The following is a 13,169-nucleotide window of genomic DNA, read 5'->3' as shown; positions in this document are numbered from 1 at the left end:
TTTGCTTCCAACAACTTCTCTTCTATCAGTGCCAGTGTAGCCAGTGGGAGCACTTTATTACCTGTAGGAAAACAAACTTGCTGACACCAGGGATGGTGCCAGATCATTGCAGAGAGGGTGGTGATGGAGAGGAGACAGCTCAGTGTGTGCAGAGATGTGACAAACTGGAGCTGTTACCAGGTGGACATGCTAAATGAGTTGTATATGGAATATTTTGTAGTTTGTCTCGAGCTGGATGTGAATTCTTTGGTAATAGAAACTGGTTCTGCTAGGTTTGGAAAAAATGAAGATCTTCCTGAGTTAAATATGAATAATGCCCTCACCACAGTGTCTCCAGCCTCTGTTCTGGTGCTTGTGCACCACCCCTGTTCCCTGCAGTTTTAATTGGCTTTTTTGCAGTGAGGGTTACATGGCTGATGTTGGGCAGAGGTTGAATTTTTGATGTCAGCTTAGGAAGTCATAGCTCCTTGGTGTTCAGGTGTTTTATTGTTTTATTATTTTTAGAATTTTAGCTTTGCTAAAGAGGGCCAATTGGAGCCCAATCATGGGAGCTAAAGGTTTCTGTCAGAGTGACTAGCAAAGCAATAATAAACTTGTGGAAAAAAGTAGTGAGGATGTGTCCAAATAAAAAAAAAAAGTGTGAAGGCAGAATTAGGCTGGGACTAAGGAATATGTGAAATGGAGAGAGGATAGAGTGGGGAGTTACAGGTACAGAGATGTGGGGAGCAAAGTGAAATAAGAGCTGGAGAGCATAGGGCAAAACAAAGAATTAGGAGAATCCCAAATACTTTGGTTGACAAAGGAAACCATAATACAACTAGGAAATGATGCCACCTGTGCAACTTCTCAGTGCTAAGCATTGGGGGAAAAACCTGTTAATATGCTGAGATCTGCACGTTCCAGTGGGCAAAGTTAGCCCAGTGTGAGGGAATGGATTTGACTTCCTGGTTCTCTTTTGGCTTAAAACCCAGAGGAGGATTCCTCCTGGTGAGCTGGTGTTTTATGTAAATGCTTGAAACAAACAAAAATAGTGAGACCAGTGAGGAAAATAAAATGTTGGTCAGTCAGGGCTACAGCTGTGTCCATGTGTTGGGTAGAAATATCACAATGTGCAGTTGAAATACAGATACTTCTTTTACAAGATTAATCTCCCTTTTATTAGCACTCTCCTAGAAATGCAGGTCAAGGCAGAGGTTCATAAGCTGGAGGAATCATGAAACAAGCCTTTTCTGACTTCTGTAACAAGCAGCTGAACAAAGGATGTACTGACTCTTGACAGAGGAATTGAGAGCTAAAAAAGCTCCTTAAGTCACTGCATTTTGGCTGGTGTTGAGGGCCGTGGAGAAAACATGGAGCCACAGCCATCACTGTAATAGAGTCATCAATCACCACTGACTGCTGGCAGCAGTGAATATCCAGGCTTGTCTCTCACAAGAGCCTCATAACACTGTGGTATTAGAAGCCAAGTGGCATCTGTGCCCTGAATGTCACAAAAGCAAGCTGGTAAGTACTTCTTTCTGTTGGCCAGTCCTTCAGGATAATCAGTGTGTGCTTACTGCATGCAGGTCTGGAGCTCTGCTGCACCTCAGGTGGGGTGTTTAGTGCTGGTGCTGCTGCAATTATAATGAATATTAAAAAATGTCTTCTTTAGGTGGGTGTTTTCCCAAGCAAAACCAAAGCTGAGCTCTGAGCCCCCAACAAAGACTGAAGTGATGCTGTTGAGGATGACTTTACAAAGCTGTGTAGGTATTGCCAGCTCCCTCTTAATTGCCTCACGCTTTTTGATGTGCCCAGTGGTTTTCACTGCCTTGAGGATGGCAGATTTTCTGTAGTTGGAGTCACTCAGTCCCCCAGTTGAGCAGTAATTCCACTGCTGCATCAAAAGCTGGGTGTTTCCACTGGGTTTTCCTGCAAATTTGGCCTGAATGACCCATCCCCCATGAGGGACTGGTGTCAGTGGTGTGGAGCAGAACCCATTTCTTTGGACCTGCAGACATTGCTCTGGTGATTACACCATTAGCTGCTCTCATGTTGTTCAGTATAATCACAACCACAAAGGCAGTCATTTTTTAGCCAATATGCAACAACTTCTGCTCCTCCAGCATTGTGACATTTGCTCTGAAAAGTGTCAGGATTCTTTGTTTCAAATGCTTTTAGTCAGGTGGAATTTAGAAATGAAGAGTCAAAGACAGGACTTGCCCAGGTATTCTTGTAACTGATATGCTAAAGGCTCTCTGTGTGAAATATCTCTTCCTAAGGCTGTATGTGCAGTTTTTCAGTGCATCAGACATTTTCCTATAGCATGAAAAGCACAAATGCTCAAACATGTGATAGCAACATGGGGGAGGTAATAGGTCTGCAGAGCCTCCCATGATTACCTGCAAAGTGGAAGGGAATAAACTGTTCTCCATGTCCACTGGGACCAGGCATAATCAGCTTAAATTGCAGCACAGATTAGTGTAGACATTAGGAAAAACTTTTCAAGTGAAGGGATGGTTAAGTCCAGGAATAAATGGCCTGGGGAAGCTGCAGTGTGTCCATCTGTGGAATTTCTCAAGCACAGGTTAGACCAGTGACTCCCAGGAATGGTGGGGTTTTAACTGGTTCTATCTTTCCCTCTTTGGGTGGGGAGGATAAGGCAGTGCTGATTGTCCTTGTGGTAGTTCTGCTCCCCAGCTTCCCCTGGTAGTGGGATCTGATCTCCCAGAGCCAGGGGGGCAATGCCTGGGGAGAGCTCTGCAGCCCTTATGGCACCTTCCAGTACCTAAAGGGGGCTGGCAGGAGCATGGAGAGGGACTTTGGACAAGGGATGGAGTGACAGGACAAGGGGAATGACTTCAAACTGCCAGAGGGCAGGGATAGTGGGATTTTGGGAAGGAATTCTTCTTTGTGAGGGTGGGCAGGCCCTGGCACAGGGTGCCCAGAGCAGCTGTGGCTGCCCCTGGATCCCTGGCAGTGCCCAAGGGCAGGTTGGACAGGGCTTGGAACAATCTGGGACAGTGGAAGGTGTCCCTGCCATGACAGGGGGTGGAACCAGCTGGCCTTCCACGTCCCTTCCAACCCAAACATTCTGTGATTCTCTGATTTCTTCAAATCAATGGATGCATTCATTTAGCAGGAATTTCTCAACTTAGGTTAATTCTGAATTAGGGTTGATTTCTGAATGAAGGTAAATCAAGAGTAGCTGACTTTTATTTGCTATATAAATATTTTCTTTACATCCATCTTACCATAACTTTCAGCTTGCACCCAGCTTCACCATCAGCAGAGCTGTGTGTTTTAATCTATTCCCCACTTGCAGAAACCCACTGCATTCTCTTCTGGGAAAAGCACAGCAAGGCAGCCTCAAGTAGAAACAAAGCAATCATTTATTCACTTAGGGCCAAGATTTCCTGCTAATTAAGCCAAGCAAGGGTTGCTTTTCCCTGCTGGTGTTTGCTGCAAGCTCCCCTGCTCTGCAGCCACAACAATGCAACAAAGGCACCATTGCCTCATTCCCAGCTGGGATGGGGGCACTGCCAGAGGGGATTCTGCCTGCAGAATTTGTTCCCTCAATAGATAAGACAGACAAAGGTGGGCAGAGAAGAAATATTCTCATTTCACAGTTGTCAACAAAGGCACAGAAAAAGGAAGTGAATTTCCTTGCCACAGAGCAAAGGCAGGACTTGAACAGATGTCTTGATCCTGAGTGCATGTAATTGGTTTAATTTTTTGCCTCTGCTATAGACTTACTGTGGGGAGTTATTTCAGTTAATCTTTTTTAGTCCTGTGTTGTAATTTTTTGGTCAATAGAACGGCCAGGGCTTCCATGGAAAGGTAAATGAAACCACATTGTTAGAAAAAATTTAAGTCTGTCTTTTAAAATGCAGTTTTAATCCAGTGTACACTGGTGTGTTGATATTTGGTAGTGCTACATGGCAAGAGAGATTCCAGTAAAATGCCACGACTGCCTTTCCTTCAGTGAGAGAGAGATGTGACAGGAAGAAAGTAGAAAGTGCAAGCATTATTAGATGTTGTACTTTTAAAAATAATAAAATGTACCATTGTGTTTCTATATAGTATTATCTAGGAAGAAAAAATTTATAATTCAGGCCCTATAAATCAAAGATCATCCAGAACTATTAAGTAGAGAATTTGTAACTTGTTTTTTAGAACTAAAAAAAAAAAAAAATCGGCACAGCTGTAGCCTGTACAGCAGTCAATAGAGTGGAGATATCAATAAAAGAATTTATATATATACATATAAATGTTTGTGTTTGCCATGTTGCATACCCCTGGTTCCTGATGCCTCCTATTGATGAATCAGATTTCTTGTCCCACAGAGACATTTTGTGCTCTGGGGAGCTGCAGTGCTGCATGTGCACATCTGCAGGATGCTCAGAGCTTGCTGCACGGCTGTGGAGAAGCTGCAGGTGTGTTTTCCCTGGAAGCAAATGTAGGATATTTGTAAATGGGAATGGCCTCCCTGTTCCCAGCCCCAGTTTGCTTCAATATGTTTATAATCCCTGTTTTGAATTTTTCACTTGCTGGTGAAAAATTTTTCACTCTCCTCTTCATCCCTGAAAGATGTCAACTATTGGCACAGACATAAAACATAAAAATATCCTGAATTTGCAAATTGTTTTGAGAACATCACCTTGGCTGTTTCTCTTCCACCTATATTTTTAGTGCTGAGATTATTTGATTTTTTGTGTGAAGGCTTTGGCCTGCAAACACACAGGCTCTGGAAGGAGGTGCTGCCTGAGCAGTGAGGTAAGTGCCCTGTTTCCATCAGACAATATTAATTTCTGCTAATGAAATTTTGGAAGGAAGTATTTTAAGAAATATTTGTAGATATTCAAATGGAACATGTGCAGAACTCTCAGCCCAATACCATGGATTAAATATTTTTCTGTTCCTCTGTTTGGTTTTAGGATTTTAGGCCTTGGTATGGAAAAAAAAAGTGCTTAAATCCTTGATTTCTTCCCTCGGTTATAATGGAGTCACTGTTCTTTCCTTGTCATCTGCAATGCTCAGATGCTTTTAATCAAATCCTCAGGGTTTAAATTATTAACCATCTTTTTGGGATTACATTTTTTATTCCTAATTACACGCAAAAGAAATATATAATGAAATATGCAGCATGTAATTGTGATTGAAGTGTGCAGCCTCCAAAAGATGGGCCTAACAGTTTGATACACCCAAAATTTAATTAGGCAGATAATGGGGTTAGAGGGGAGATTTGTAAGGATGGAGATATTTGGAGTGATACTTTTTCTTTTGATGCTGGTGGAACTCAGTATGGAAGCAAATGCAAATAAAGTCATATTTCTTTCCTGATCTCCAATTGTGTTGTCTTTTTTGTCTTGGTCTAGAGATTATCCATGAAAAACTGAATTTATCTACACAGGGAGCAAGCAATTCAATGGGTTGCAAAATTTTCTACATAGTTGGCTCTTTTGGTCGTTCTTTCTTGAGAAATCAAGTTTTGACTTAAAGCACAATAACTTTTCCCAGGTAGGTTTCCTGGGCACATTATTAAAGGCTGTCTCCTCTGCTTGGCTGCCTGCTTTCATGAGGGATGCAGGAATTTGATAGCTCTGAGACCTCCTTCCTCTGACAAGCTCCCTTGTAATTGGTCTCTGAGTTCCCAAGTTATTAGGGGATGAGAGGAGCAGGGGACGGGCAGACAGACACAGCCAATTTCATTGCACCAATCTCATTTCCGTAGGGAGCTGGAATAAAAAAATCAATTAAGCCTAAAGACCCTCCAGTCCCCTCCTTCAATTACTTGGGCAGAACAATCCTTTGGCTGAAGTATCCATGATACACAATATCCTCCTCAGCCTCTGCAGGATTAAACCTCTTGGGGCTGTTTGGAGTGTCCAAGTGTGGGATAAAGCCCTGGATTTTCCATCAGCATTAGCTGAGCTCCTGGGGCCTTTGGCAGTGCCAGGATTCCCTGCTGCAGCTTGCAGGGATGCTGGTTCCTCTTCCAGCAGCAGGAGTTTCCTACAAGCTGCATTACCCCAGAAGGACATGGTGCCACCCTGCTTCTGTTTCAGCATTAAATGACCTTAGTGCTGCTAATTAACCAATTTCTTCTCTCCTCTTGTGAGGAATTGTCTGATTTTTTTTTTTCCCACGTTCTGGAAATCTCTGGTCTCCACATAATTCTGTTTACTCTCCCTCCCCACCTCACTGGTAATTTGTGTTTAAATATTTGACATTCCATCTCCTACTCCTACAATCAGAAATAATTCAAGTATAACTTCTAATTGGCACAGATACGTTGAGGGGTTGAATGGAACCATCACATTTTCCAAGTCATTTTCTGGACTATCTTCTAAATCACCATCAAAATCCCAAGCTAAAACAAAAAACGCCAAAACCCAGGGTTTTTTTGCAGTTCTCATTGCAAACCAAGCCTATGTGAGCAGCCTGAGATGATTATGATCTCAAAAGCAGCAAAAATAATCAATTTTCTGCAATCCTGCTTTACCCAGTGGAGATGTCCATATTCAACACTTTGGGGCTCTAGAGTCCTTTTCTTCCTCTTATTTCAGTATTTGTTTTGCTAACAGCTTGTTCTGCTGTGGAACTGGTTGCTGTAAAGAAAAAATCCCCTTGTTTGCCTAGAATCTCTATAGTGAGGGATTTTGTTTGTGTGGAGAGAAGGAAATGAAGGATGGAAATGTTAATAGAGGAAGCACACATGTTTCAGATGATGTATTATATGTATCCCCTTGTTTCTTGTTTTACTTCTCTGCATTTCTCATTTCTCCAAGGATCTTCTCTTAAAATAAAACACCAAAAAAAAAGAAGTGATGCTTTTCCTGTGCATCAACTTGAAGACATTTTGGTGGGACTTTGTTGTAGCATCACTTCAGTTTTTTACTTCCTCATGGAGAGGTGTGGAACCAGGATCCCAACCCTGACCAAAACCTTTTCAACCTAAGGGAGTTGAATTTAATTTCAATTTACTGCCTTGCTGTAAGGCTGAGGGACAATTCCTCTGGCTAAACTCAGTGAGGAAAACCTTGTTTCTCCTGGCACAGCATCAAAATGGTGGTAAATAAGGTTTTCCATGTTTTACTTGTAACTACAGCATCAGAATCACCTTTACAGACAGAGAAATATTTATTTAAGATTTTAAACTCCTAAAACAGAGGCTGTGGTTTATATTATTTGCATATAATAACCATGGCCATCATTAATTCCCCCAGTAACTGTTTACTATTAGAAAAAATTTGCATTGCAGGACAGCAAGTATCTACCAGCAGGTATGGTTATTTTTTTATTTTAGCTTCTAATGCAGCAGCCTTTCATCCCTCTCTGTAAGATTTACCTTTAACCTAAAATCTTTCACCCGTTATCTAGAATGTATAATTATAAATACATTGTCGTCTAGAGTAAGTACAATTAAAAAGGGTAATTAGTTTCCCTCCCTCTCTCCCATCCTCCCACCCAAGTCCTTAGGTTTAATTTTCATGATTATGTTAGATTATGAGTAATTTTAAATCATGGTATCCAGTAGAGACTACTCCTACTCTGCAGCTCTTTTCAACAGTTGTTTATGGTAGTTTCAGCCTCTTTCTGCCTCTCTGAGGCTCTTTATTTTTAAAGCAAGGCAGACAAGGCCTAAAATTATTCCATTAAAGAGGTGCAATTTTTGTAATGGGACTTAGAGTGCTCTGCAGAAGTGCAGGCAAGTTTCTTCAATATCCTGAGCATTATTCGCTCATTTAGTTAAATGATGTTTCTAATTCCCTGGTAATTACATGTAATGAGGCACTCTTTCTCTTCTTGATGAGACTTTAGCTTAATATGAGATGTCGTATTTTTTCTTTCTTTTTTTTTTTTTTTTAGGGATAATTACCCTTCCCAGGAAAAGCAGGGGGTTTGTTGTGCAGAATATATAGCAAATTATTTTATTTCCTGCCATCTTGACTGCCAGTAAATTATAAAATTAAGTTTCAGTGGAGCATTAGCACCATTTTGGAAAGGCTTGAGATTTTTTTTTTTCCTTATTCATGTATTGATGTCCTTTGGGACTGTTGAGTTATTATTCATGGAATAGATGTTTTTCTGCCAATTTCTAGTATTAGATGGTATTGAAGCAGCAACATAGGTTTAATTTTTTTTGCCTGGATAATATCCAGTACAGAATAGTCTTGTTAGATGCTTTTTCTATCAGGTAATTATCTTTATAAAGTTTTACTAACACTTCCCCCTTCCTTGGTGACTAATTAAATTTATTTTTATGCATGTTGTAATATTAAATGCTGAGGGACTTTTTCTTTTCAGTTCTGGATGAATGTTCATAGATTTCTTGCACAGTACAACATTTAGGGCATTGGCATGAATGAAAAGCTGCAGGATACATAAAGTTAACAACAATAATGCAGCATTTAGCTCCAGTAAACATGAAATCAACAGTGATTTTAATTATTCTTCATTTCCTACATTTTGTCAGTGTCAGTTCCTTCCTGTTATTCTGATGAAGTGATTCTTGTCTGGTTTTGTTTGTTTATTTGTTTTTTTGTTTTGTTTGTTTTGTTTTAAAATTCAAAATACTGTAAAAATTATGAATGGAATACCATCTGAGAGTCAATTTGTATAAGGGTGATATCTGCATTAGGAGCTTAATTTCCATTTTTAAAGCCATTTAAATGTCTAATTCTTACACAAAATTCAGGGATAGATTTATCTCCCCTACCTTCAGCTCTCCAAAGCCAGGTTTTTGGTCTAAATGAGGAAGAACCAGGCTCCCCTATTTCCAGTGTTTGGAATATTGTTAAATAACAGCTGTTTGTGCAAGACACATCTGTTCTGTGCCCTCACCTTGCAGGAGGAAAGAAACTGAAATCCAACTCAAGCAGAAGGGGAAAAGCCTCCTTGTTCAGCAGGGGTGGCTGGAGAGGGAATGGGAAGAAGGAAGGTGATGTTACCAAAATTCTGTGTGACTTCATTTCCTCTCTTTGGAAGAGGCATTTTTGCAGCCAGCTGGGAAAATTTACCCTGCTCATCTTGGCAGTGGCACTTTTGGAAAAGAAGGCCATGGAAGAAGCTTTATTAATATGAAGATGCCTACTGCCATGTGAATATATTGCATTTGCACCCTTTGAAGTTGATCACACAATTTAAATGCTTTAAAATATGTTAATTTAAGGGTTTGGTAGGGTCAGCGTCTGAATCTGTGGTGATGAAAGGATTAAGTCTGAAAACTGGTAGGCTCTTTTATCAGCAGTGCACTTTTCCTGTCTAAGAAACCACAGTGCTGCAAAGTTCTAAATATAAAGGCACATCTTCATGATAAAACCAAAATTTTGAGAGGCTAAAGTGCAATCAGCGGTAGAAAATAAATGTCATAAATAACTTTTTGATCCCAAATACTGTGACCCCAATTCTATAGAAAGAAGCTGGAAAAATATGACTGCATCTCACTCTTTATTTCATCTTAAGCAATTTGACATCAATCAAATGACTATAGAGCAAAGGCATGAACGTTTATTTCCCAGCCCACAGGATTGCTGTCAAATTGCAATTTTCAAAATTGAAAGAGTTGTTAAGCTAGATTTTCTCCATTTTCTTCCTAGTTCTTTCCCTCATACTTTCAGAAATGTGCCTTTAAATTTCGCAGTGTACTATCCTACAATGTGTGAGGAAATTAAAGCAGCTCCTGAAAAAATTCTTTACCATGCAGTGGCAAAATCTCATTTTCCTGTCTGCAACCCAGTGCCTGAATCTGGAGGAAGACTACATCAAAGAGCAGGGAATGAATGAAATTTGAGCATTAAGATAAAGCCCTGGTGAGGCTGGCAGCTAAAAGGAACAAGTTTGGTTCCCTCATGTTACATGATTTAAAACTCTCTGGCCAGCACTGGTTACCTCCAGCCTGCTGCAACTCAAAGTTTGCCAAATACTGCTAAGGAGAGGAACCTGCTGCTTTAAGGGTGTCAGCTTGGGGCAAAATCTGCTCCTCAATATTAGAGGGAGGCAGGACATTAAAATTAAAAGCTTTGCAGCAACAGAAGTTGGAAGTTGGTTGAGATCTGTGGTTCCATTATCAAGAAAGCTACAGAAACCCTCTCTCATTAAGTTTCTCTGGGTTTCTGAAAGCCAAAGCTCCTGGATAGCCCTGAGCAGGTCAACACGTCCCCTCATCTTTAAAATCAACAATAATGTTCTGCTCATGTCTCCCAGCTGCCTCAGTCTGGTAGGAACTTCAAAGCCTGCCTAATATATGCAATTTTCTCTTAAAACAAGAACAACAGAAAGCTTCTAGTGGAGAGAGTGCCTGTCCCAGCTGTGCTGACCCACATTCAGCCCTGAACCCTGCCAAAGGAATTCTTTCTAAGAAGCTGCCACAGCTGTTGGGGTGCAGGGTGGTTCTGAGGTATCAAGTGTGATGCAGGAGATAGCAATCAGCTCCACAACTGGTTCAGTTCCATATTTAAATAAGGAAAAAATATTAGGCTTATATTATTAGGCCCTGAGATGCACCTGGTGGGCAGGAGAGCAGTGAAGGTAGGTTAGGCTGATACAGAGGTCTGAGCTTATCAGCACCTGATTTGCTATTTTTCAAACACTATTCTTCCCCAGTGTTTGGATTTTCCATTTTCATCTCTTAGTTTCCCTATGATTTAGCTCTAGGAATTTATCTGATGAAGGAAAAAAGTAAAAACAGGTGGGAGTGGAGAATAGGAAACCCAGCCTATTCCAGTTGCTCAGATTTTACATTTTATACCATAATGAGACAATACCATGTTGTGAAGCTTCAGTATGAAACCCTGCAAAATCATGGCAGTTTGGGGTTTATTCCAGGGCCTAAGGATTGGCAGGTGCCACCACATTGAGCTGGCCTTGCTGAATGAATATACAGGCATTCAGCTGTGTACATCAGGCAGTTTTGTTCAGACAAAACTGGAGAATTATTCCCTGTTCTTGAGGAAAGGGTGAAAAAGGGGCTCAAACACCCAGCTGGTGCTGTGTGGCTCAGGGTGGAGCTGGGCAGACCAGGGGGGCTGCTCTTTGTGCCTGCCAGATGTGAGATGGGGAGCAGCTGTTTGGAGAAGGGTCCATCCTCCAAGAGAAGCATCCATGCCCCAGGAGAAGCATCCATCCCCCAGGAGCAGGGTCCATCCCCAGGTAAAGGGTCCATCCCCAAGAGAAGGGTCCCTGCCCCAGGAGCAGGGTTCATGCCCACAGGAGAAGGGTCCATCCCCCAGGAGAAGTGTCCATGACACAGGAGAAGGGTCCATCCCCATGAGAAGGGTCCCTGCCCCAGGAGCAGGGTTCATGCCCACAGGAGAAGGGTCCATCCCCCAGGAGAAGTGTCCATGACACAGGAGAAGGGTCCATCCCCAGGAAAAGGCTCCATCCCCAGGAGAAGGGTCTATCCTCCAGGAGAAGGGTACCTGCCCACAGGAGAAGCATCCATGCCCCAGGAGAAGCATCCATCCCCAGGATAGGGGTCCATCCCACAGGAGAAGGGCCCACCTTTCAGAAGAAGGGTCCCTTCCCCAGGAGAAGGGTCCATCCTCCAGGAGCAGGGTCCATGCTCCAGGAGTAGCGTCCCTGCCCCAAGAGAAGGGTCCATCCCCCAGGAGAAGAATCCCTGCCCCAGGAGAAGGGTCCCTGCCCCAGGAGAAGCATCCATCACCCAGGAGAAGGGTCCATGGCCCAGGAGAAGCATCCATCACCCAGGAGAAGGGTCCATCCCCCAGTAGCAGGGTCCCTGCCCCAGGAGAAGCATCCATCACCCAGGAGAAGGGTCCATCCCTCAGTAGCAGGGTCCCTGCCCCAGGAGAAGCATCCATCACCCAGGAGAAGGGTCCATCCCCCAGTAGCAGGGTCTCTGCCCCAGGAGAAGGGTCTATGCTCCAGGAGCAGGCTCCACCTTTCAGGAGAGCAAGGGGAAGCTCAGCCCAGCTCCAGGTGAGCCTCTCAGCCCGGGTTGGGCTCTCTGAGGAGCCCAGAGAACTCTCTCCAACCCTTGCTCTGCTGCAGGACGTGTCCAGCAGCCACCGGCCATGGCAGCACCGGTCAGTGCATGGGGACCTGTCTGCCAGGCCTGGCCCGAATCCAACACTCCTTTCACAGGGGCTAATTAGGAGCCATCAGATTAAATTCCCTGTGACTTTATTAGTGTCCCTAAGCCAATGGCCTGCAGGCAAACCCCCTGTGAGTAAATCAGAGCAGTAACCATTTGTTGACGTTTCTGTCTGTCAGCCCCAGACATGGGCCCGTGTCCTGCTGGTAAATGTGGCTCTGCCACATGCACTTACAGCACTGCACACAGTTCAGATTGTTACAAATGCCTTTATCCATTCCCATTGACATTTTAAACAAACGGTGATATATTTAGTACAATAATTACAGTTATTTGATTACCTTTCTTTTAGCCTGAAGTAGAAGGCAACTGACAGATGTGAATACCTCCGAGACCAATGCTCTGTAATAAACTAACATTATTTATTACAAGATGCATTTTATTAATAGGAATTGGCAGTAATTAATTCAGTAAAGTTGATGTTACTAATAATTACATGTAATTCATGAAATATTTATGAAAGAAAACTGTGTATAAAAATGACGAAAAGGTCATTTAGCTAATTAGTTAATAAATGTCACCAACATTTCTAGCGAGTCTCTCTAATTCTGAACAGTTTCAGCTTTTTCTTAGGGAGATACTTTTTGAAACATTTTGTTTTCATGCGTGACATGCTGAGATGGAAGTCAACATTTCTGGTTATTGTTTTGAGCCAATGCATGTACTGTTTCCTTTGCTAATCCACTTTGGCCTCTTTCCTTGTTCATAGTGAAAGATCCTAATTAGAGATAGCACGAGCTCAATCTAATTTAGGTTATCAGTGACTTGTGGTGTCTCCCAGTTTAAGGATATATGAATATATCTCTGTCTTTTTAACTTGATTCCACTGACTTTCCATGGAATCAAATAACCATCATCCAAATTAATAGCTGACATCTGAACTGGAAAAATCTTAATGTCATTTCTGCCCAGATTGAATGCAATGGCAAAAGAGCCCATTGACCTTGTGAGCTGCAGGATCAGACCCTGGGTCTTGGGACTCTAGCTGGTCACAGCGACCCCAAGATCCATTAGAAAGTCTCTTTTCACAGCCTGGTGCTTGAAGAAGGAGTCAGAATCTTCATTTCTTGGTCTC

The sequence above is a fragment of the Melospiza melodia genome, chromosome 9 (assembly GCF_035770615.1).
Source record: "Melospiza melodia melodia isolate bMelMel2 chromosome 9, bMelMel2.pri, whole genome shotgun sequence".
NCBI classification, from domain to species: domain Eukaryota; kingdom Metazoa; phylum Chordata; class Aves; order Passeriformes; family Passerellidae; genus Melospiza; species Melospiza melodia.
This window is presented reverse-complemented; position numbering follows the sequence as displayed.